This window comes from Macaca nemestrina, chromosome 6 (assembly GCF_043159975.1).
Source record: "Macaca nemestrina isolate mMacNem1 chromosome 6, mMacNem.hap1, whole genome shotgun sequence".
In the NCBI taxonomy this organism is placed as follows: domain Eukaryota; kingdom Metazoa; phylum Chordata; class Mammalia; order Primates; family Cercopithecidae; genus Macaca; species Macaca nemestrina.
Window position 1 is genome coordinate 70,281,018 of NC_092130.1, and position 25,582 is coordinate 70,306,599.

General features: G+C 35.2%; 1 long non-coding RNA gene across 2 annotated transcripts in view; it reads right to left on the bottom strand.

Annotated features, from left to right (window-relative positions):
- The window catches only part of LOC105471111 (uncharacterized), a 326,529-nt gene extending 307,612 nt beyond the window's left edge, over positions 1-18,917 (bottom strand). For both annotated transcript variants that reach the window (XR_011624804.1, XR_003015765.2), the window contains exon 1: positions 18,691-18,917. This is a non-coding gene — a long non-coding RNA (uncharacterized lncRNA). The remainder of the gene's footprint in view (positions 1-18,690) is intronic.
- Positions 18,918-25,582: the final 6,665 nt, after the last annotated feature.

Consider the following 25,582-nt stretch of genomic DNA (forward strand, 5'->3'; position numbering starts at 1 on the left):
ATATTTATATCCATTATTTTCAGTTTATTCCTTTAAGAAAACTTCAGTAATTTATTCTATCACAATTCTTGAGGTTAAAAGTCCAAACTCAAGATGTCAGTGGGGCTATGCTTCCTCTGACACTTTGGATAGAATCCTTCTTGCCTCTTTCTAGCTTCTGGCTAGCAGTCCTTGGCTTGTAGCTGCATCACTCCAATCTTTGCCTGCATCATCACTTTGAGTTCTTCCTCGTGTCTTTGTATTATCTTCCTATCAGGACACCAGTAACATTAGATTAAGGGCCCATCCTACTCTAGTATGACCTCTTCTTAATTAATTAGATCTACAACAACCCTGAGGTCTTTGGGGTTAGGAATTCAGCATATTTTGGGGGAAACACAATTCAATCCGTAACAGGGAGATAACGCAAATGTACGAATCTGTACAAAGGTACAAATATGAGAGAAGTCAATGTTCCTCCAGAGCCCTCCCTTCCCATTCCCTGTGTTTTCCTTAGAGGCTGCACACTTTTGCATTTCCAACAGCAGTATGCAAGAGTTCCAATTTCTCCACATCCACACCAATACTTGTTATCTTTGGAGATGTTTTTTTTTAAATAATATTTATCCTGACAGGTGTGAGGGGATACCTCATTGTAGTTTTACTTTTCATTTCCTTGATAACTGGTAATGTTGAGCAAATTTTCATATGCCTGTTTGCCATTTGTATATCTTCTTTGATGAAACATCTATTCAAGTCTAGTCCATTTTTTTAAACAGGTTATTAGCTGGTATTTTTTGTTTTGTTTTTTGATTTTGGGGTTTTTTTTTGGTTTTTTGGGGTTTTTTTTTTTTTTGCCATTGAGTTGTAGGATTTCCTTATGCATTTTGAAGAGTAATCCATTATCAGATATATGGATTGTAAATATTTTCTCCCATTTCACAGTTATCTTTTTGCTCTGTTGATTATTTCCCTTGCTGTGCAGAAACTATTTTTATGGTCAATTTCACATTTATCTTTTTAATTTTTTTTTTTTTTTTTTTTTTTTTTTTTTTTTTTGAGACGGAGTCTCGCTCTGTCACCAGGCTGGAGTGCAGTGGCACAATCTTGGCTCACTGCAACCTCTGCCTCCCAGGTTCAAGTGATTCTCCTGCCTCAGCCTTCTGAGTAGCTGGGACTACAGGCGCCCACCACCATGCCTGGCTAATTTTTTGTATTTTTAGTTTCCCCATGTTGTCCAGGATGATCTCAATCTCTTGATCTCGTTATCTACCTGCCTCGGCCTCCTAAAGTGCTGGGATTACAGGCATGAGCCATCACGCCAGGCCTAATTTTAATTTTTGTAATTGTAAATGGACAAATTATAGTAGTATATACAATTATATGTACAAAATACACTTGTATATATAATATAGTTATATATCACTATATAGTTATACATACATAACCTGTATACACATATATAAATCTCTATATATACACACATATATAATTTTATATATGTTACAAAGTAATGTTATACAGAAACTTTAATTTTGATATAGTTCCACCTACTTGTGTTTGTTTTTGTTGCCCATGCTTTTGGTGTCATGTCCAAGAAATCATTGCTAAGAACAATGTCGCTAAGCTTGTTTCCTATTTTTTAAGGAGTTTTACAGTTCCAGATCTTACATTTAAGTCTCTTATGCACTTTGAGTTGATTTTTATGTATAGGTAAACATAAGAATTCAATTTCATTCATTCACATGTGACTATCCAGTTTTGTCAACATCATTTATTGAAGAGCCCATCCTTTTCCCATTGCGTATTTTTGGCACTATTTTCAAAGACCATTTGACCATATATGTGTGGATTTATTTATGGATCTTGTACTCTGTTCCACTAGTCTATACATTTGTCTTTGTGCCAGAACTATACTGTCTTAATTACTTTATCTTTGTAATATATTTTGAAATAAAAAAATATAACGTTTCCAATTTAATTCTTGTTTTCTCAAGTCTGGCTTGTCTTTTCATGTTTTGTGGTTTCATATGGATTGTAGAATTGTTTTCCATTGGGATTTTGAGAGAGATTGCATTGAATCTGTAGAAGGCCTGAGGTAGTATGGGTATTTAACAATAATGAGTCTACCAATCCTGAACACATAGTCTTTTAATTTGTTTGCTTTAATTTCTTTCATCAATGTTTTCTACTTTTCAGTATACAAGTCTTTCAAACCCTTAGTTCAGTTTATTCCTAAGTATAATCTTTTGGTGCTATTAAAAATGGATATTTTTTTCTAATTTCCTTTTTAGATTGTTCATTGTTGTATAAAGTGTATAAGTTGTATAAAGTGTATAAAGTGAAAATGACTTTATTGTGTTGATTTTCTATCCTGCTACCTTACTGACTTAGTTCATTGTTCTAACAGCTTTTCTAACAGCTTTTCTAACAGCTTTTTGGTGAAATCCTAAAGGTTTTCTATATATAAGATTATGTCATATGCTAACAGAGACAATTTTATTTCTTAAATACTATTTTTTAATTTCCTGACTGCATTGTCCAGGACTACTAATACTCTGTTAAATTGAAGCGACAAAAGGGCATTTTTGCCTTGTTCCTGGTCTTACAAGTAAAAGTTTCCATTTTTCAACATTGAGTATGGTATTAACCATCAATTTTTATATGAGCATTTATTATTTTGAGGCAATTTCCTTCTTCACCAAATTTGTTGAGTTTTTACCATGAAATGGTGCCAAAGTTTTCCAAACTTTTTATCTGCATCTACAGAGACAATCATGTGATTTTTACTCTTTATTCTGTTAGTATGGTATAATGCAGTTGAGTTTAATATGTTAAACCATTCTTGAATTATAGATAAGTCACTTTTGTCATGGAATATGATCCTTTCAATGTCCTGTTGGATTCACTTTGTTAATATTTTGTAGAGAATTTTTGCATCTGTGATTATCAGCAATATTGGCCTGTGGTTTTCTCGTGTTGTCTTTGTCTGACTTTGGTGTTAGGGTAATGCTGGCCTTATAAAATGTATTTGAAAGTGTGTCCTTCTCTTTAAATTTTTAGAAGAGTTTGAGAAGAATTGACATTAATTCTTCTTTAAATGTTTGGTAGAATTCTGCAGTGAAATCATCTGATCCTTGACTTTTTTTTACTGGGAGGTTTTCAATTACCGATTCACTCCTCATACTAGTCGTAGGTCTGTTCATAGGTCCTTCTATTTCTTCATGATTACGCTTGGCAGGCTGTATGTTTTTAGAAATTTATCAATTTTCCCTAGATTATCCAGTTTGTTGGTATATAATTCTTTATAAAAGTCTCTTTTTATTTTTATTTCTCTAGTATCAGTTTTAATATTTCCTTGATCATTTCTAACTTTATTTATTTACATCTCTCTTTTTTGTAATCTAGCTAAAAGTTTGTCAATTTTGCTTATCTTTTCAAAAAACTAACTCTTGCTTTTATTAATTTTTCTATTGTTTAATTTTTTTACTTTATTTATTTATGTTCCAATTTTTACTTTCTTGATTCTACTAACCTTCTGCTTACTTTGTTCTTTTTCTACTTTCTTGTATGTAAAAGTAGGTTGTTTATTTAATATGTTGTTTTCTTTTGTAATATAGATATTTATTGCAATAAACTTCATCTTAATACTCTGTTTACCATATCATAAAAGGCTTGGTATATTGTACTTACATTTTTGTTTGTCTCAAAGTATTATCTAATTTATCTTTTCACCTCTTTTTTGACCCAGAAGTTGTTCAAGAGTATGTTGTTTATGAGTATATGTCTACATATTTGTGAATTTTCCATTTTTGCTTCTGCTGTTAATTTCCAGTTTCACCCAATTATGGTTAGTAAAAACAAAAACATGGTATGATTTCAATCTTCTTATTGAACTATCACATTTACCCTGAAACTATAATATATACAACACATCAGTAATAAATAAATAAATGTCAAGACTTGTTTTATGGGAGGAGGTGGAGCAAGGTGGTTGTTTAGACACTTCTACCAATCATCCACCTAATGGGAAAACAAAATTGAAAAACTATCCACGCAAAAATGCATCTTCATAAGAACCAGAAATCAGGTGACTTATCACAGTACCTGTTTGTAACTTCATATGATAGAAACAGACACTGAAAAGGGTAGGGTAGGAAAGACAGTCCTGAATCGGCACTGCCACCCCTTCTGATTCCCCTAGCTATGGCTGTGTGGTGTGGAGAGAGAATCTGTGCACTCAGGGGAGGAAGAGTGCAGTGATTGTGGGACTTTGCATTGGAACTCAATGCTGTCCTGTCACAGCAGAAAGCAACACCAGGCAGAACTCAACTGGCATCCACAGAGGGAGCATTTAGACCAGCCCTAGTCAAAGGGGAGCCATTCCCAGATGTCAGAACCCAAGTTCTGGCAAGCCTTTCCACTGCAAGCTAAAATGTTCTGGGGTTCTGTGTAAACTTGAAAGGCAGTCTAAGCCACAAAGACTGCGACTCCTAGGCAAGTCCTGGTGCTGTGCTGGGCTTGAAGTCAGTGGATGTGGAGAGCATGCATACTAGTGAGACACCAGCTGGGGTGCCAAGAGAGTGCTTGTACCACCTGTCCCCCAAATCCAGGCAGTGCAGCTTGCAGCTACTGGAGGCACTCCTTCTTTCAGCTTGAGGAGAGAAGAGGGAAGAATAAAGAAGACATTGTCTTGCTACTTGGATACCAGCTCAGCCACAGTAGGATAGGGTACCAGGCAGAGTCCTGAGGCCCCCTTTCGGGACCTAGCTCCTTTTTCTGGGCCAGAAGGAAACCCACTGCCTTGAAAGGAAGGAACCAGTCCTGGCAGGATTCATCACCTGCAGATTAAGAGCCTTGGACCCTGAATAGTCAACAATCGTAGTCAAGCAGTACTCCCATGGGCCTTGGAAGAGACTGAGAGATGGGCTAGCTACAGGTGTGATACAGCACATTTACAGATGTACTGGTAATGACAAGAGACTCCTTCAGCCTGTAAAAAGGAGAGGGAAGAGTAAAGGGGACTTTGTCTTACAGCATAGGCATCAGATTGGCCACAGTAGAATAGATTACCAAGTGGGCTCTTAGGGTCCCCACTTCCAGGCTTTGGCTCTTGGATGGCATTTCTAGACCTGCACTAGGCCAGAGGGAAGCTTGCTACCCTAAACAGAGAGTCTGGCCTGAGAGCATTCACCATAAGCTAACTGAAAAGTCCTTGGGCCTTGAATGAAAACTGGCAGCAGCCAGGCAGCACACGCCATGGGAGTGGAGGGGTTGCGGCCATGAAGAGAGACTCCTCTGCTTGTGAAAATTTGGCAGAAAGAGTAGAAAGGACTTTGTCTTGTGGCTTGGGTGACAGTTCGACTGCTGTAGATTACAGCACCAGATAGATTTCTAAGATTTCTGACTCCAAGACCCAGCTCACAGACAGCATGCTTGGACCTGACTGGGGCCAAAGGCAAGGACACAAGCATGGCTGGCTTTACCACCTGCTGATTGTAGAGTCCCAGGTCCTTGAATAAACATATGCAATAGCCAGGCAGTGGTTACCTCGAGCCTTGTGAGACACTCAAGGCTGTGTTGGCTTGAAGTCTGACCCAGCACAGTTCCAGGGGTGGTGGCCATAGGGGTATTGCATCACCACTTTCCCAAGTTCAGGCAGCTCAGAACAGAGAGAGTGACTCCAATTGTTTTGGAGAAATTAAGGGAAGAGAACAAGAGTCTGTGTCCAGTAATCCAGAGAATTCTTAGAGATCTTATCCAAGATCATCAAGGGAGTACCTCTACAAGTCAGCTAAAACCACAGCATTACTGGGTTTGGGGTACCCCCAAAACAGATACTGCTGTAGTGACAAAAAACTTAGATCACAACACCCAAGTCCCTTCAAACACCTGGAAAGCCTTCCTAAGAAGGATGAGTACAAATAAACTGAGACTGTAAAGGCTATAATGCCCAGATACTGACAAATATTCACAACATCAAGATCATCTAGGAAAACATGACCTTACAAAACAAACTAAATAAATCATTAATGACCAATTCTAGAGTAACAGAAATATGTGAACATTGAGACAGATAATTCAAAATAGCTTCTCTTGAGGAAACTCAACAAACTCAAGATAACACAGATAAAAAATTTAGAATCTTATCAGATAAATTTAGCAAAGAGATTGAAATAATTAACAAGAATCAAACAGAAATTCCAGAGTTGAAAAATGCAATTGACATCCTAAAGAATACATCAGAGTCTATTAAAAGCAGAATTCTACAAAAAAGCAGAAAAACTTCAAATAAACAATCCAACAATGCCTCTTAAAGAAGTAGAAAATCAAGAGCAAACCAAAACCAAAATTATTAGAAGAAATGATGAACATCAGAAAAGAAATAAATACAATTTAAATGAAGAAAACAATACAAAAGACAAATGAAAGAAAAAAATATGATGTTTTGAAAAGATAAACAAAATTGATCAAATTTTAGCCAGACTTACCATGAAAAAAGAGAAAATACCCAAATAAATAAAATCAGAGATATAAAAGGAGACATTGCAACAGATACTACAGGATTTCAAAGAATCATTAGAAGCTACTATGAGCAACTCTATGCCAATAAATTGGAAAACCTAGAAGAAATGAATAAATTACTAAATTGAAGACAGGCTGTTTTTGAAAATATGCAATTAAAGAAAATAAAAGAATAAGAGAGTGAAACATGCCTACAAGATCTAGAAAATAGCCTCAAAAGGACAAATCTAAGAGTTATTGGCCCTAAAGAGGAGGTCAAGAAAGAGATAGAGTTAGAAAGGTTATTCAAAGTAATAATAACAGAGAACTTCCAAAACCAAAAGAAAGATATCGACATTCAAGTACAATATGTTTATAGAATACAAAGCAGATTTAATCCAAACAAGGCTACCTCAAGACATTTAATAATCAAACTTCCAAAAGCCAAGGATAAAGAAATAATCTCAAAATCAGCAAGAGAATAAAAGAACAAATAACATAAAATGGAGCTCCAGTATGGCTGGCAACAGACTTCACAATGGAAACTTTACAGGCCAGAAGGCAATAACATGACATATTGAAAGTGCTAAGTGAAAAAAAGTCTATCCTAGAATAGTATATCCAGTGAAAACATCCTTCAAACATGAAGGAGACATAAAGACTTTCTGAGACAAACAAAAGCTAAGGGATTTCATCAATATCAGACCTATCCAACAGGAAATACTAAAGTGAGATCTTCAATCTGAAAGTAAAGGACATTAAGGAGCAAGGTGAAATTGCCTGAAGGTACAAAATTCATTGATAATAGTCAGTCCACAGAAAAACACAGAATATTTTAATACTGTAATAATTATGGTGTATAAACTACTCATATCTTGAGTAGACGAACTGATCAAAAATTATTACTGCAACAAATTTTCAAGACATATAGGGTACAATAAGATATAAATGGAAACAACAAAAAGTTAGCGAGCATGGGAGGAGAAGTTAAAGTGTAGGCTTTTATTAGTTTTCATTTGTTGGATAATTAATTTATTATGCAATCAGTATAAAATAATGTCATCAGTTTAAAATAGTGTGTTATAAGATAGAATTTGCAAACTTCATGGTAACCTTAAATTAAAAATCATACAACAGATGCAAGAAAAAATTTAAAGCAATAAATTAAAATATATGACCAGAGAAAATCATGTTTACTGAGAGGATGACAGAAAGAAAGAAAAGAGAAGACCACAAAACAACCAGAAAACAAATAATGAAATGGCAAGAGTAAGCCCTTACTTATCAATAACAACATTGAAAGTAAATGGACTAAACTCTCCAGTCAGGATGTACGGTGGTTGAATGGATAAATAAATAAATAAATAAAACCCCAATAATCTGTTTCCTACAAGAAACACATTTCACTGTACACATATAGACTAAAACAAAGAGATGGAAAAAGATATTCCATGCAAATGGAACCAAAAAAAGCAGAAGTAGCCTGATTCATATTAGGCAAAATAGATTTCCAGACACAAAATATGAAAAGAGCCAAGGAACATCATTCTATAATGATAAAGCAGTTCATTCAGCAAGAGAATATAGCCACTGTAAATATATATGCACCCAACACTGGAGCACCTACATATGTAAAGCAAATATTATTAGAGCTAAAAAGAGAGATAGACCCCAACACAATAATAACTGGAGGCTTCAGCACCCTGCTTTCAGCATTAGACAGATCATTCAGACAGAAAATCCACAAAGAAACATTGGACTTCATCTACAGTGTAAAACAAATTGATCTAATGGCTATTTCAGAACATTTTATCTAATGGCTGCAGAATACACATTCTTCTCCTCAGCACACAGAATATTCTCAAGTATAGACCGTATGTTAGGCCACACAAAAAAACAAAATTTGAAACTATATCAAGGATTTTCTCTGGCCACAGTGGAATAAAACTAGAAATCAGTAACAAGAGGAATTTGGGAAACTACACAGACACATCAAAATTTTAAAATATGCCCCTAAATAACCAGTGGGTCAATGAAGAAATTAGAAGGAAATTGAAAAATTTCTCAAAACAAGTGATAATGGAAACACAATATACCAAAACGTATGAGATATGGTTAAAGTAATACTAAGGGTAGTTTATAGCTGTAAGCACCTGGATCAAAAAAAGTAGAAAAACTTCAAATAAAAAATCCAACAATGCATCTTAAAGAAGTAGAAAATCAAGAACAAACCAAAACCAAAATTATTAGAAGAAAAGAAATGATGAACATCAGAAAAGAAATAAATACAATTTAAATGAAGAAAATAATACAGAAGACAAATGAAAGAAAAAAATATGGTGTTTTGAAAAATAAACAAAATTGATCAAATTTTAACCAGACTTACTATGAAAAAAAGAGAAAATGCCCAAATAAATAAAATCAGAGATAAAAAAGGAGACATTGCAACAGATACTACAGGATTTCAAAGAATCATTAGAAGCTACTATGAGCAACTCTATGCCAACAAATTGGAAAACCTAGAAGAAATGAATAAATTACTAGATACTTACAACCTACCGGGATTGAACCACAAAGAAATCCAAAAGTTGAACAGAACAATAAGAAGTAATGAGATTGAAGCCATAATAAAAAGTCTTCCAGCAAAGAAAATCCTGGGACCCAGTGGATACATTGCTGAATTTTATCAAATATTTCAAGAATAATACCAATCCCACTCAAGCTATTCTGAAAAATAGAAGAGGAAGAGGCATACTACCAAACTTATTGTACAAGGCCAATATTACCCAGACGCCAGAAGGGGACAAACACACATCAAAAACAGAAAACTACAGGCAATATTCCTGATGAACATTGATGTGAAAATCCTCAACAAAATACTAGCAATGGAATTCATCAATACATTAAAAGATCATTCATCATGACCAAGTGAGATCACTGACATGAAAGAATAGTTCAACATATGCAAACCAATCAGTGCAATCAATACATTGTATAAACAGAAAAAAGGAAAAAAAAAACCCATATGATTATTTTAACTGATACTGAAAAGCATTTGATAAAATTCAACATCCCTTTATGACAAAAACCCACAAAAACACTGAGCATAGAAGAAATATAACACAATAAAAGCCATATATACTATAGATCCACAGCTAGTATCATACCAAATGGGAAAAAAACTGAAAGTTTTTCTTCCTAGATCTTGAATATGACAAGGATGTCCACTTTTACCACTTTTATTCAACATAGTACTGAAAGTCCTAGCTAGAGCATCCAGACATGATTAAGAAATAAAGTGTATTCAATTTGGAAATAAATAAGTCAAATTATTGTCATTTGCAGATATAATCTCATATTTGAAAAAACCTAAAGACTCCACCAAATATCTATTAGAACTGATGAACAAACTCAGTAAAGTTCCAGGATATGAAATCAACATACAAAAATCAGTAGCATTTCTCCCTGCCAACAGTGAACCATCTGAAAAATAAACCAAAAAGGTAATCCCATTTAAAATAAAATAAATAAAACACCTAGGAATTAACCAAAGAAGTAAAAGGTCTTTACATAAAAACCATAAAACATTGATTAGATAAATTAAAGGGAATACACACAAAAAAAGGAAAGATGTTTTATGTTTATGGACTGGAAGAACCAATATTCTTAAAAGGTCTATACTACCCAAAGCAATCTATGGATTCAATGCAATCCCTATGAAAATACTACCGACATTCTTCACAGAAATAGACAAAAAAAAAAAAATCCTACAGCTATCCTAAGCAAAAAAGAACAAAACTGGTGGTCATTACCTGACTTTAAATTATACTATGGAGCTATAGTAACCAAAACAGCATGTTACTGGCATAAAAACAGACATATAGACCAACGAAACAGAATAAAGACCCAGAAACAAATCCATACATCTATAGTGAACTCATTTTCAACAAAGTTGCCAAGAATATAAATTGAGGAAAGGACAATCTCTTAATAAGTGGTACTTGGAAAAGTGGATATCCATAGGCAGAAGAATGAAACTAGACTCTCTATCTCTTGCCATATAAAAAATCAAATAAAAATGGAATAAAAAATAAATGTAAGACCTCACCCTATGAAACTACTAAGAGAAAACATTGTGAAATATCCCCAGAACGTTGAACTGGACAATGATTTCTTGAGTAATGTCCAAAAAGCACAGACAATCAAAGCAAAAAAGGACAAATGGGATCACATCAAGTTAAAAAGCTTCTGCACAGCAAAGGAAACAATCAATGAAGAGGCAACCCATAGAATGGGAGAAAATATTTGCAAGTTATGCATCTGACAAAGGATTAATAACCAGAATATATAAGCAGCTCAAACTCTAAAGAAACATATCTAATAATCAGAGTTTAAAATGGGCAAAAGATCTGAATAGACATTTATCAAAAGAAGACATACAAATGGCAATCAGGTGTATGAAAATGTAATCAATATCATTGATCATCAGAGAAATGTAAATCAAAACTACAGTGAGATGTCATCTCATGCCAGTTAAAATTGCTTTTATCTGTTTAAGGAGATTTGGGTTGAGATGATGAGGATTTCTAAATATACAATCATGTCATCTGCAAAGAGAGTCTATTTGACTTCCTCTCTTCCCATTTGAATACCATTTATTTATTTCTCTTGCCTGATTGCCCTGGCCAGAAATTCCAATACTATGTTTGACATGTCTCAAAAGAAGACATTTATGTAACCAGCAAACATGAAAAAAAGCTCATCATCACTGGTCATTAGAGAAATGCAAATCAAAACCATAATGAAATACTATCTTATGCCAGTTAGAATGGCGATCATTAAAAAGTTAGGAAACCACAGATGCTGGAGAGGATGTAAAGAAATAGGAATGCTTTTACACTGTTGGTGGCAGTGTAAATTAGTTCACCCATTGTGGAAGACAGTGTTGCAATCCCACAAGGATCCAGAAATACCATGTGACCCAGCAATCTCATTACTGGGTATATACCCAAAGGATTATAAATCATTCTACTATAAAGACAAATGCACACATATGTTTATTGCAGCACTATCCACAATAGCAAAGACTTGGAACCAATCCAAATGCCCATCAATGATAGACTGGATAAAGAAAATGTGACACATATACATCATGGAATACTATGCAGTCATAAAAAAGAATGAGTTCATGTCCTTTGCAGGGACATGGATGAAGCTGGAAACCATAATTCTCAGCAAACTAACACAAGAACAGAAAACCAAACACCACATGTTCTCACTCATAAGTGGGTGTGGAACAATGAGAGTGCATGGACACAGGGAGGGGAACATCACACACCGGGGCCCACAGGGGGGTGGGGGACAAGAGGAGGGATAGCATTAGTAGAAATACATAATGAAGATGACAGGTTGATGGGTGTAGCAAACCACCACGGCACGTGTATACCCATGCAACAAACCTGCACATTCTGCACACGTATCCCAAAACTTCAAGTATAATAAAAAATTTGCTTTTATCCAAAAGATAGGCTATAAAATGTGCTGGTGAGGATGTAGAGAAAATGGAACCCTTGTATGCTGTTAGTGGGAATGTACAGTAGTACAACCAGTATGGAGAACAGTTTGGACATTCCTCAAAACACTAAAAATAGAGCTGCCATATGAGTTAGCAATCCTCCTGCTAGGTATATACTTAAAAGAAAGAAAATCAGTATATAGAAGATTTATCTGTACTTTCATGTTAACTGCAGTACCATTCACAACAGTCAAAATCTGGAAGCAACTTAACTGTCCATTGAAAAATGAATGGATACAGCAAATGTGGTACATATACCCAATGACGCACTCTTCAGCCAAAAAAGAATGAGATCCTGTCATTTTCAACAACATTGGGTAAAACTGGAGGTCATTATGTAAACATGAACATAATGTATGTTTAAACATAAACATATGTTTAACGTAATGTAATAAGTCAGGTACAGAAAGACAAACTTCACATATTCTAATTTGTGGGAGCCAGCAATTAAAATAATTAAACTTATGGAGATTGAGAGTAAAAGGATACTTACCAGAAGCTGCAAAAGTTGGTGGGGGACATGAGGAGGAAGTGGAGATGGGTAAAAATAATAGAGTTTGGTAGAATGAATGAAACCTAGCATTTGATATTAATAGTCACAGCAAGGTGACTACAGTCTACAATAATTTATTGTACATTTAAAAATAACTTCAAGAGTATGATTGGATTGTTTGTAACACAAAGAATAGATAAATGTGTGAGATTATGGATACTTCTTCTACCCATTATTTATTGTATGCCTTTAAAAAATCTCATGTACCCGATAAATGTACATACCTACCATGTACCCAGAAAAATTAAAAATAAAAAAAAAACAAACTTGTTTTGTGATTTAACATGTGATCTATCCAGGAGAGAGTTCTGTGTGCTCTTGATAAAATGTTTATTCTGTTGCTGTTGGATAAGATGTTGTGTATATATTTGTGAGGTCCATTTGGACTACAGCGTTATTCAACAACCTCTGCCTCCTGGGTTCACGCCATTCTCCTGCCTCAGCCTCCCGAATAACTGGGACTGCAGGCGCCCGCCACCACGTCTGGTAATTTTTTTTTGTATTTTTAGTAGAGACAGGGTTTCATCACGTTGGCCACGATGGTCTCGATCTCCTGACTTCATGATCCGCCCGTCTCGGCCACCTAAAGTGCTGGGATTACAGGCATGAGCCACCGTGCCCAGCCGTTCTCTGTTTCTTCATTGATATTTCTGTTTGGATGTTTTATCCTGTATTGCAATTGGAATATTAAAGATTCCTACTATTATTTAATATTATATTTGTATTTCTCCCTTTTTTCTATTATATTCTTTTTATGAATTCACACATTTTCATTATATTGTCCTTATTTGTATGTTGTGACAATGTTTGACATAAAGTCTATTTTATCTAAGTGTAGGCACCCTTGCTCTCTTTTTGGTTACCATTCATATGGAATATCTTCTATTCTTTCACTTTCAGCCTATATGTGTCCTTAAATCTAAAATGATTTTCTTAAAAATAGCATATAATTGTGTTTTCAAATCCATTCAATTGAAGATTTTAATTCATGTACATTTTAAGTATGTATTAATAAGACAGAATTTATTATTGCTATTTTGTTGTTTTCTGTTATTCTTGTAGTTCATTTGATTATTTTTCCCTCTTGCTATCTTCCTCTGTCTTTTGTTCATTTTTCACATTCATATGCTTTCACTCCATTTTCTTTCACTTTTGTGTAACTTCTACAGGAATTTTTGTTTGAGTGTGGTTACCTTAGGGCTTACATAAAATATCTTATAGTTATAATGAGTCTATTTTAAGCTGATAACAACTTAAATTCAATTACATTTTAACACACTATACTTTAACCTCTTATAAACATACAAGCTTTGTTATTGTCCCAATTTACATCTATGCATATTGTGTATCTTTTAACATATTTTCAGTTATAGCTGGTTTTGTCCAATAATTTTTAGAATTAAAAGTAAATTATGTAATTTACATGCCACAATTACAATAATATAGTAGTCTGTATTTGCCTGTATATTTAACTTTACTAATAAGTTTTATATTTTCTTACACTATTACATTGCTGTTTAGTGTCCTTTTATTTTAGCCTGAATAACTCCCTTTAAAATTTCTTGTAAGGCAGGTTTAGTGGTGATTAAATCCCTCAGCTTTTATTTTTCTGGGAAAATCTTTATCTCTTCTTCATTTTTAAGGGACAGTTTTGCTGGGTATGGTGTTCTTGGATAACAGTGATTTTTTTTCTCAGTTCTTTGAGTATATCATTCCACTCCCTTCTGGCTTGCAATGTTTCTGCTGAAAAATCAGTTGCTAGTTTAATAGTTTTCCTTGTATGTGGAAAGTTGCTTTTCTCTTGCTGCTTTGAAAATTCTCTCTTTGACTTTTGGCAATTTGAATATAATGTGTCTCAGTGGAGCTTCTTTCAGTTTGTCTTATTTGGTGTGACTTGGGCTTCTTGGATTTCATTGTCCATTTCCATTCCCAGATTTTGGAAGTTTTTAGCCATTATTTCTTTGAATAAGCTCTCTATTCATTTTTTTTTTCTCTCCTAGTTTCTGAGACTTCCATAGTGTGTATATTGATCAACTTCATGGAGTCCCATATATCCATAAAGGTTTCTCTTCTCTTTTTTAATTCTTTTTTATTTTTTCTCCTGACTGAGTCACTTCCAATGACCTGTCTTTGGATTTGCTGATCCTTTCTTTTGCCTGATCTAGTCTGGTTTTGAACCCTTCTAGTAAATTTTCAGTTCAATTATTGTATTCTACAGCTCCATGATTTCTGTTTGGCAATTTTTAACATTTTATCTCTGTTGAGATTCTCACTTTGTTTATGTATTGTCTCATGACTTGACTGAGCATCTTTGTGACAACTACTTTGAATTCTGTATCAGGCAAAGTGTGTTTCATTAGGGTTTGTTTCTGAAGATTTATATTGTTCCTTTATCTGGAACATGTTCACCTGGTTATTCACTTTCCTTGATGATGTGTTGGTATTTCTGCATTAGAATAGTCACATCCTGAAATCGTTCAGAAGACCCCATCAATCAGCACAGCCAGAGATTCTGGGTCCTCTACCAATTCTTTCCCTCCCTGGAGAGAAACAGGTTGCTGTATTTTTGTTCTGCTCAGTTTGTGCTGAGCCACAGGAGGGAAGAAGTAGTTTCTATCAGCTCAAAGCACTGCATTCATTCTCTCCTAGGTAGCTAGACTGGACTGGACCCATCAGAGCTCCAAGACTGGCAAGACAGATGCCAATTTTGTGGGGAGCCTCAGAGGAGTTGGGATGTTGGACACATGAGCCAATCTGATCTTTGGCTGGAGAAGAAACTGGGAGCTAAAGGATCTCTTCCTGATTACACAGTGTTGTGGAGGAGGTAGTGATTCTGGTGAGAAGGTATTCTGAATCTCTCTATCAGCTTCTGTGCATCTGGTTTCACTTTTTCCGAGAATATAGGAGCCTTTCCATTTGTTTCTGTGTTTCTCACAAAGGGAATTTGTTCATAATGCTGAATCACTGCATTTTGGAGACCAATTAGGTCTCACTGTTTATTCTTTTTACCACTCACTGGAACTAGAAAACTGCTAATTACATAATATTTTCTAAACAGGAATGACATGAAACAGAATTTCTAAGAGAGTGATGGAATGTTTCATCAGAACCATTGAGCTTCTGGTGAGGTAGTCAATTATTTTATTTTTAGTAACTTTTAGTAATTTAAGAACAGCCTTGCTGCTAACAGCATTCAGATTAGCTGAGATATCAACTTTTGCTAGAAGCAAATAATGTCCTTGAAATTTTTTTAAAATCTTGAAACAATTAATTAAGAAATATTCTCACTTAAAACAAACTCAGAAAATGGATACTCTACTACTGATCAAACTATGACTTATCAGAGCATGAGGATGTTTCCAATAGAGCTTCTGGTCCTAGCTTATCAAGGGTACACTTTACATACTGCTGGTTATGATGTGCTATTGCTTCAGGTGTCTTGGCTAGGGTACCTTCTCCCTTCTCCTCTTCACCCCATTAGTTTAAAAACAAAAAGAAAGAAAACAGACAAATTTTTTTTCTCACCCACTGGGCCAATAATTGTATTTTTCTTTATAAAAAAAAAAGGTTTTATTTCCCAATTGAAAGAATACCTAATCCAACAGCGTTGCAAGGTAGACCCTATCTCTTTGCCTGAGAACTGATTTTGATATCCAGCTGGCCACTTAGCATAAGAGTAACCATTTTGAAAGAATGGATGTGATGGTGTGGAAAAAATAAGAAATAAATAGAAAGTTAAGAAGCATTTAAGAGATATTTTGGACATCCCACAAAGTTACCCAGGATCTGACCTCTAAGGGGTCAATTCATGAAGTAAAGTACAGCAACAATGGCCTCATATTTGTTCACAACTTCTTGTATGAATGGCCTTTTGCAGTGAATGGCCTTTGGCACCCCTTCCATCAAGAGGTGCAATCTTTATCTCTAAATTTTAAATCTGATCTTGGTTTTATGTCTTACTTTATTCAATGGGACATTAGCCAACATGCCAAAAGCAAAGTCTTCAAAAGTGTGCATTGGGGCTTGCCCTCTCTTACTTGCTTCTGGGACTTCTACTGTCACCAAATAATGAGGATCTACCTCGAGAGAACACAGCTTCCCCAGCTGAGTTTTCAAACATGAGTCCACTGTATCCTCAGCTAAGCTATCACAGCCTAGAACATCCAGCCAACCTACAGAATCATGATAAATGATAAATACATATTGTTTTAAATGTCTGAGTTGTACTTTAACATAACAAACGCTGTTACTATCCGGATGTTACATTTACTAAGAAACCATTAGTGAGTTCCTAACAGAGAAATTACAAAAATTAATTGGAGAAGGAGGGATTTCCAAGAAAACATTCTTTCATAATGGTAAGTCTCAAATCTAACATGCTGGCTGGAATTTAAAAGAAGTTTTTTAAGGTAATTTAGAGACTCATAGAAAATCATTCTCTCTGTAGGACTAAAAATGTCTCAGATTTGAACACTTTTTTCATTCTTATTAGACTTGAAAGCATGACCATTGATCTAGAAAGAGCAATTTGCTAATAATTAGGCTTGTGAGGGAGGCTTAGGATTGTTACCTACAGGGTTGATAACAGGCCCTTTAATTCACAGAAGCCACTGCCCTAACAAGAAGAAAAAAGATGTAGAAGAATCAGCAACCATAATGGTTCTGTTCACTAAAATCCAAGTGATACTGAACTCTGCCATAGAAAAATGACTTTCAAGCCCAAATTTACCCTGTTGTATACTTGATGCCATCTACAAAGAAGAAATAGACTTAAACTCTATTTATTTACACATTCCCAAGACATTCTGCAAAACTTTTATATTCCTTTCACAAGGCACTTTATTATTATTATTATTATTATTATTATTATTATTATTATTATTATTTTGCGTTTCAGGAATATGAATATTCACTCTGTCATTAGACTTGAAGCTCCATGAGGGCAGGGTCTGTGTTTACTTCACCTTTTATCTCCCACAGCACAAGGCACAGGGAAGGTGCTCAATTATTCTTTGTAACATAAATGAGTGGAAGAGGGCAGGCTTTATGTAGTACAGGGACTAATGTCCAACTGACTATCCCCATGGCTTGAATACAGAGTTTGGCCAATAAATGGCCTCTCTTTTGTATAAAATAAAGTTTACATTATGAAAAGCCACATAATTCATAAAATCTGTCATTTTTTTTTCATGAGGGTGGCTAGACTTTCACCAGAAATCATGATACATCTCTGATATGTTTTCCTTCGAGTGATTTCCCTACATTATTTGTTATTTGAATCTCTTCTTTTGTTTGAGATGTCAGAAAACCTGAGCAGGAGATAGACTATGATCATCTCTGGGGAAAAAATTATCTTCCCCCAGAGAACGTCTGCCAAACAAATTGCATCTTGAGGTGAATTTTTTTTGGAAATGCAAACTGATTAAAAATAGTATTGTTTTGTGTTCAGGTGGTTAATTTAGTAAGACTATTTTTACTGTTTCAGTTGCTTATATCCCCAAAAAGAACAAAAAAACTACCCTGTCCCTGATAAAATATTTATCATTCTATATTTTAAAAGAAAGAACCAAATCAATTCTATTTTGAAAGGCACATTAAAAATGTAAGCACAAAGCACAGGGCACATTTCACAGAAGATTGGAACTGCTAACATTTTTTTTTCATCTACCAGAAGAAATCAAATGAAGCCCATTTGCCTCTGGGGTTTTAAACATCATTACAATTTATCTTAATAATGAAGTTAAAATTAACTGAAAGAAGACAAAATGGAAAGAAAAACCCTCACATTGCTAATATGGGTTTATTCATGGGAAAATAGATAAAAGTAATATCCCTTGGGCACATTTAAGAAAAAAATCAAAATAATCAAAACACAGGTGACCCATGATTGAAGTAGCATCTCACTCAGTCACTTCATGTTTCTTAAAGCATAAACTATTCCATAACACACATACTTTATGTCCATATAGAAACATATGTTTGGAATACACACATACACACACAATAAAAAATAAATACAACCACCAAGAGAGCTTTAAAATTATATTTGAAAATATCACAAACAAAACGATCTGCTTACCATGTAATTCTGTTTCTGTCATCACATATAACTAACTGCAAGAGCTCAGTTCTGCTTCACATAAGATTCTCAAATTGTCTTTGTGGAATCTTCCTGGTGAGGAATGAAAAGACTGATGAAAAGGTCAAAGGGGGCACCTCCACTCCACAGGGGCCTCAAAATGCCTCATTGAGCATCCTTGCTTAGACTTTCCTTCCCCTCTGAGAGAAAGAACAAAACAGGCAGACTGCTCCTTGATAAAGGACAGGGGATTTTTTTTTAACCAATTAAATCCTTTTCAGAAAACTAAAGCTGTCACATTGGAGATATAATGATGGTAACAATAACGAACAGCAGAGCCAAATTACACAATAGACGACGTCATGTGTGCTTGTTTATCAGGTGGGAACACCTCTTACTCATTCACATGCCTCTATGATAAAGATTAGAATTCAATAACCTCTCTTCAAACCAGGACATTATTTTGGTTTTGATTTTTTTTAAACCTTCACATTTCTAAAAGAGGTATTCTAAGCTCCAAATTACAGGACTGAAACTGTTGGTTCTTTTTATTTTTATTTTTGGAGAGTGGGAGAGATCATTGATGTACTATCTTAAATTTTCTTCAGTGTTTTTGAGACACCAAATATGACTGTCCATTCCTAACAGAGAGGGATCATTTTTTCTTTCTCTCCCTCTCTCTTCATCTACAACCATCACCCAGATCATTCAACTACCACCATTTCTCTTTCATCCATTAATTCTGATTCCCTTAAATATTTGACATTTAAAATTTATACTATGTGCAGAATGATAAAGAGGTATCAAAATGTCACAACTAGCACATTTCCTATGTTCCAAGACTTTAGCATCGGTAACTTGGTCATGTGGTTAATTTTAAGTACTGTTTCAGGGAACACTCAAAAAGCTACAGCAGCCTGCATAGATTGCTAATACATGCACAGAAGTCTTCTTCACAAAACATATAGTCACATAATAAAACTAGAGATGACACAGAGAAAATTAACATTTTGGGAGTTTGATATTTAAGGAAAGATTAAAATGATTTAATACCTTTCCATTGAAAAGAAATAATCATAATGAATGAGCAGTACCGAATAGAATAGATGAAAAGTTTTGAAGTCATAGAATTCCAGTATGTATACACAATAAATTGTGTGTCATCCTCAAGTTTAGAACAAATATGAAAGCATTTCATATCACATAGTTAAAACCTTATGGAACACAATAGATTTATTATATTCACATATAAGAAACAGCTGAGCATAATGATTAGGTGCATAGGCTCTGAAATCACAATGCTTGGATTCTAGTATCAGTTTTCTTCTTTCAAGCTGTGTGAACTTGCACAAATTTATAATATTTCTTGACATCAGTTTCATTTGTAAAACAGAGAGAATTCTATGAGTTAGGATTCAATAAGAGAGAGGAACTACATAATAACTTGAATAAGAAAATGTTAAAGAATTGACTGTACAAGGGGGTTAAAGTAAAGAGGCATTGGCTAATAAAAATCACAGAACTCTAAAGAACATAGGAATTGCAGGTATAAGGAAGGCCTTAGGGCTGAGATGGAGTAGCCAAAGTAACAGTTGTCTCGGGCTGAGATCCAGACCTTATTAGAGAGGAAGGACACATTCATGGCTCACCAGATGGCAGACAAGTTGCTGTGGTTGGTTTGTGGAACTTGCTAAAAAGCTACCCTCTGCAACTTACCAGAAACCTACTATCTAGGGTTCCAGAGAAAGCTGTTTACTAGGAGATGCTCACTGAAGACGCTCCACTGTAAAACTGCACAAGAAGAGAGCCAGTGGACACAAGTGCTAGAGAAACTGAACATGCTTCAAGAGCCTGCCTAGAGTACACTGGAATCAGGAAAGAAAATCCGTCCTCCTGCAATGCTTTTCCAATCCCCTTTATTGACAAACATTAACATCACGTCAGCTGATAAACAAAATACATTTAAAGGGCCCCAGTTTCACAGAGCAGAAATGAAGGCTGGAGACTTTGAAGGTCTCAGAATTTGGAGCTGAGAGACATGAATTGATAACAGGGAGATTAATAATGATAGAATTGTTGGTAGCATTATAAGCATGACAGTTCCTGTAGAGCACTTAGCACAGATCCTGTGACACAGTAAGTGTATCTTCCATTCACTCAACAAATAGTTAAGGAGTACTCACTAGGTTCCAGGTACTGTGTTAACTACCAGACATGCATCGATGAAGAAAATTGGCACAGTTCCTGTCTCAAAGAAGAGTAATATGAACTGTTAAACTGTATCTTTTGTAACAGTTTAGATAAATAGCAGATCCATAATGTCTGTTACGATTGTGTGTGTGTGTGTGTGTGTGTGTGTGTGTGTGTGTATGTACATAGAGGTCTGATGCAATACCATATTCTTTTCATGAGTTTTCCTTGTGTCTGCGTCCATAGAATTTGAAGGTATACATGGAAGAGGTGAGGAACAGAGACTGTATTCGTATAATACTGAATAGATTCTCATCATAGCTTGAGGTTACTACTGCCACTAAGTTCTACCTATCTGGAACACTGAAAAAGAAAGAATAGCCAAGTAGAGAATGGGCAAGGAGAGCAGTAGACCTATCTTAAGAAAACATTATGAAAATTCTGCACAGCTTAAGAGATGTGGGTTCTTCATCATTATTCATGCTTTTCTCTTAAGGTACTGATCATATCTATTAAGGATTAGAGTAAAAAATTTAAAGGAGTAACTATAAACACCACCAAGATTATATGTTTAAAGTCACTAAGAAAATGTAGTGCTCAGCTATGGGTCCTAACACCCAGGGATCCCTTTTGTTCGTGTCAGGTGGCAAAGAATAAGAAAATTGCATCTCCAAATTGTAACTGGAAGATTAGCTATACTTTAAAATGGCATTGTAGTAGGCCTCCACCAACAAATTTTTGAGGTTCTGTTATGAGGTAGACACTGTATTAAATGTTAGATATTAAATACTGGGGAAAAATGCAGTGTTCTAGGGTTGTGGTGAGAAATGCAATTCATAAAATGATCATGCTAATGATTATAAGGAATACCATCTCAAAGGAGTAGACAAAACACAAACATGAACAGGAGTACATCAGGGAAGGAGTCCCTGAAAAAGCGATACTGTATCCAAGATGAGGCAGTAGCCATTAATGAGTCAGAGATGAGAAGTGGGAGTAAGAAGAGAGGAAGACACAAAAGGGGGTGAGGGTGAGAGCAGCATGATAATAGGCCCTATGTTGAAGCCCTTAGGACATGGACAAGGAACCTATGAAAGACTCCAAAATAAGAGGGACAGAGTTCTATGATAGCAGCAGAGAAATTGGCAGGATAAAATCACATAGAGTTGTAGGCTGAGCAGATGAATTGGTCATTATCTAAACAGAAATGAGACAAAGAAAAGCCATCGGTAGATTTTAAGTGTCTAAGTGTGGAGAATAGGATTGGGTGACACAATAAGATTTTTATTTTATAAGATATAATAACTTTGGATGCAGGATGAAGAATGGAGTGGAAAAGTCCCAGAGTTGATGCACAGATTTCAAGGGAAGAGAGCATCACAGGAAGGAGTCACCAATCATGTCACATGCTGGGAGGTGAAATGAGATGAAGACTAAATAATGTCTACTGACTTTTATATGGTTGACTTAAGTTAGAACTGTTCTGGTGGAATGTCAAGAAAAAAAATGAAGATTAAAGTAGATTACGGAATGAGTTGAAAGTAAGGAAATAAAGAAAGTGGGTACTGATAACTCTTTTAAGAATTCAGGTTAAATATTTCACTTGAGAAAACTCATTGCTCTGCTTACAGAAATCATTCCCTGGTAACTGATTCACTCTGGAAAGATAATCTTCCATCAGTGAATGGCTGGCAGATTTGAAAAATTAGACGAAGATTTTTTATTTCCATCTTCTCAAATTGACTCTAATTTATTTTCAGTATATATATATATATATATATATATATATATATATATATATATATATATATATGTATGTATTTTTTTTTTTTTTTTTTTTTTTTTTTTGAGACGGAGTCTCACTCTGTCGCCCAGGCTGGAGTGCAGTGGCGCGATCTCGGCTCACTGCAAGCTCCGCCTCCCGGGTTTACGCCATTCTCCTGCCTCAGCCTCCCGAGTAGCTGGGACTACAGGCGCCCGCCACCTTGCCCGGCTAGGTTTTTTTGTATTTTTTTTAGTAGAGACGGGGTTTCACTGGGTGAGCCAGGATGGTCTCGATCTCCTGACCTCGTGATCCGCCCGTCTCGGCCTCCCAAAGTGTATTTTCAGTATTTTTTATTAAACTCTTGAGACAGCAGTCCTGAAAATCATCTCACCTCAATGAATGAAATAAATCAAGATTGAAAGCACCTTGGAGATAGGAACTATATCTTCGTATACTTTATGCTGAATAAATCCTTGTTGAATTGTTGAAGAATACAAAAGCTGATGCGAAACTACAAACTTATATTATAAAATCTTCAGTTTAAAAGGGCCTTCAAATCCATCCAGTCAATTATTACTCTGTCCCAGATCTCCAACAATGAATGTAAGTTCTAAAAGAAAGTGTGCAAAGTTTTAGCAATAACTAATAATGTCATAAAGATCTCAGCACTTGGAATGTTCTCACATAGCCTATAAATGTCTTCACTAACAGGGAGCTTCTCCTCTCCTCACATATTAACATTCCCTCCTCATTCTTTGCTGTTGATGCCTTTTCATTTATTTGGGGAAAAAATGACCAGAGAAAACAACTCCCTTTTCCAATATCACATCTAGGAACCAAGAGGGATCTGTCTCCATCAATTCTGCTTACCCACTATTTGAATTGTGGACCTGTCCATCCTCCTTTCCAAGGCCAATTCTTGCAATTGTGCCTGTAGTCTCATTCCCTCTCATACACAAGGAATGCATCTTTTCTCCCTCCTGCATAATTATTCTTCCCCTTCTTTACAAAAGCATTTCTAATCACATACAAACACGACATAACATTTTCTATTTCTAAAAAATTTTCCCTTGACTCTCTCACACTTTTTGTTACCTACTCCCTTTTATAATAAGAATTCCTGAAAGAATTGCGGATGCATACTTTTTCAACTTCCTTAGCTCCAATTTTCTCTTTAACATTTTGATCTTACCCTACATCGAAATTGCTTTTTTCATAGTCACAATGAATGCATCTTGCCAAATCCAGTGCCCACTTCTATCTTGATCATTCTGGGCTTCTCAGTACAATAATATTTGATATAGTGGCCACATTTTTCTTCTTGAAAAACTTTCTTTGCTTGGCTTCAAGAATATCATGCTTATATGGAATTCTCCCTGTTCAGTGGATATCTCTGAAGGTTCTCCTTTCTCTTTATGTTGAAGTACTCATGGCTTTCTCTTATGTTGAAGTACTCATGGCTTAATCCTAAAATGTTTATATCCTAGCAAAATAATCCCACCCAAAGCAATAACTTTAAATGTTCTGTATGTGCTGAAGACCTATGCATATTTATCACCAGCAATTCCTTCTCTGAGTTGCAGATTCCTTTATATAATGACCAACTTTATGTTTAAATAACTGTTAGGAAGTTCAAAAGGAGAATTCTTGACTTCTCACACTTGAACCACAAATCTGCTTCTGTCTATGTCTTCTTTATTTCAATAACTGCTACTATCTACCCTCTACCATTTGCTCAAACCAAAATTTGAGAGAAATCTTTCTCTTTTCTTATTATCCCATGCAGACTCCATCAGCAACTTCTCTTGACTATCTTCAAAATATATCCTGAGCACAGCAATTTCTCACCACCTCTACTTTCACCTCTCCTGTCCCAGAAGCCATTATTTTCTACCTATAGTGTTTTAATAGTTAGTTGACTGGACTTCAATGTTATATTTTTTTCTTCCACATTCTATTGTCCACATGAAGACCAGCATCATCTTTTTAGAATAGCTCATGCTCCATGGCAGAGAAGAGTTAGTTGTTTAACAATCTATCTTTTCTTCTTATTTTCAAAATAGAGTCAATTTTGCAATTTATCTTGCAGTTAGATGTGGTATTACCACTCAGTTTTAGCCAATGAAATATGAGAAAAAGTAATATTTGCAGAGCCAAGTCTAAATCCCCAAACCCTTCTATTAATATGTATGATTCCCCATGTTCTTTCTCTTTCTGCCAACTTGATGCTGCAAGCATGCAACTTGCCTCCAGATGGAAGGCTGGGCCACTGAATCACTCTCTGAAGGAGAGTTTCCCACTGGTCAGGAATAGATGTTCTGAATTTTACATAAATGAAAAATAATATTGTATTGCCATTGGTGCCATAGTATATTTTGGATTTGTTACTGACAGTAGCTAGAATTACCCTAATTAGTACATTCTCAAATACAAAATACTCCAGTGAAAGAGTTTGATTCTTTCACAATCTCCACAGAATAATTTAATTGGCAAAATAAGTCCAATTTTAGATTATCTTTTGATTAAAATAATCCGATGTCAAAAATTACAATATTCCAAATCTTTCTTCTAAAGAAATAACATTGTTCATTCCAACATTCTACTACATTACATTTAGAATACATTTAAACCTCTTTCTTTCCATGCCCTTTGGGGCTCTAATGTCCTGGGCCTTGCACGGTTCTACATGTTTATTTCTTCCTCATTCATCTCTCACCACTCATGCTAGCCTCTTGCTATTCCTAAGATACTCCAAACTAATTCCCATGCCATGAACTTCATGTTTGTTTATATTAGTCCATTCTTATGCTTCTATAAAGAGCTTTGATCGACTCAGTTCTGCAGGGCTGGGGAGGCCTCAGGAAACATATAATCATGGCAGAAGGGAAAGCAAACACTTTCTTCTTCACATGGCAGCAGGAAGGAGAAATGCCAAGA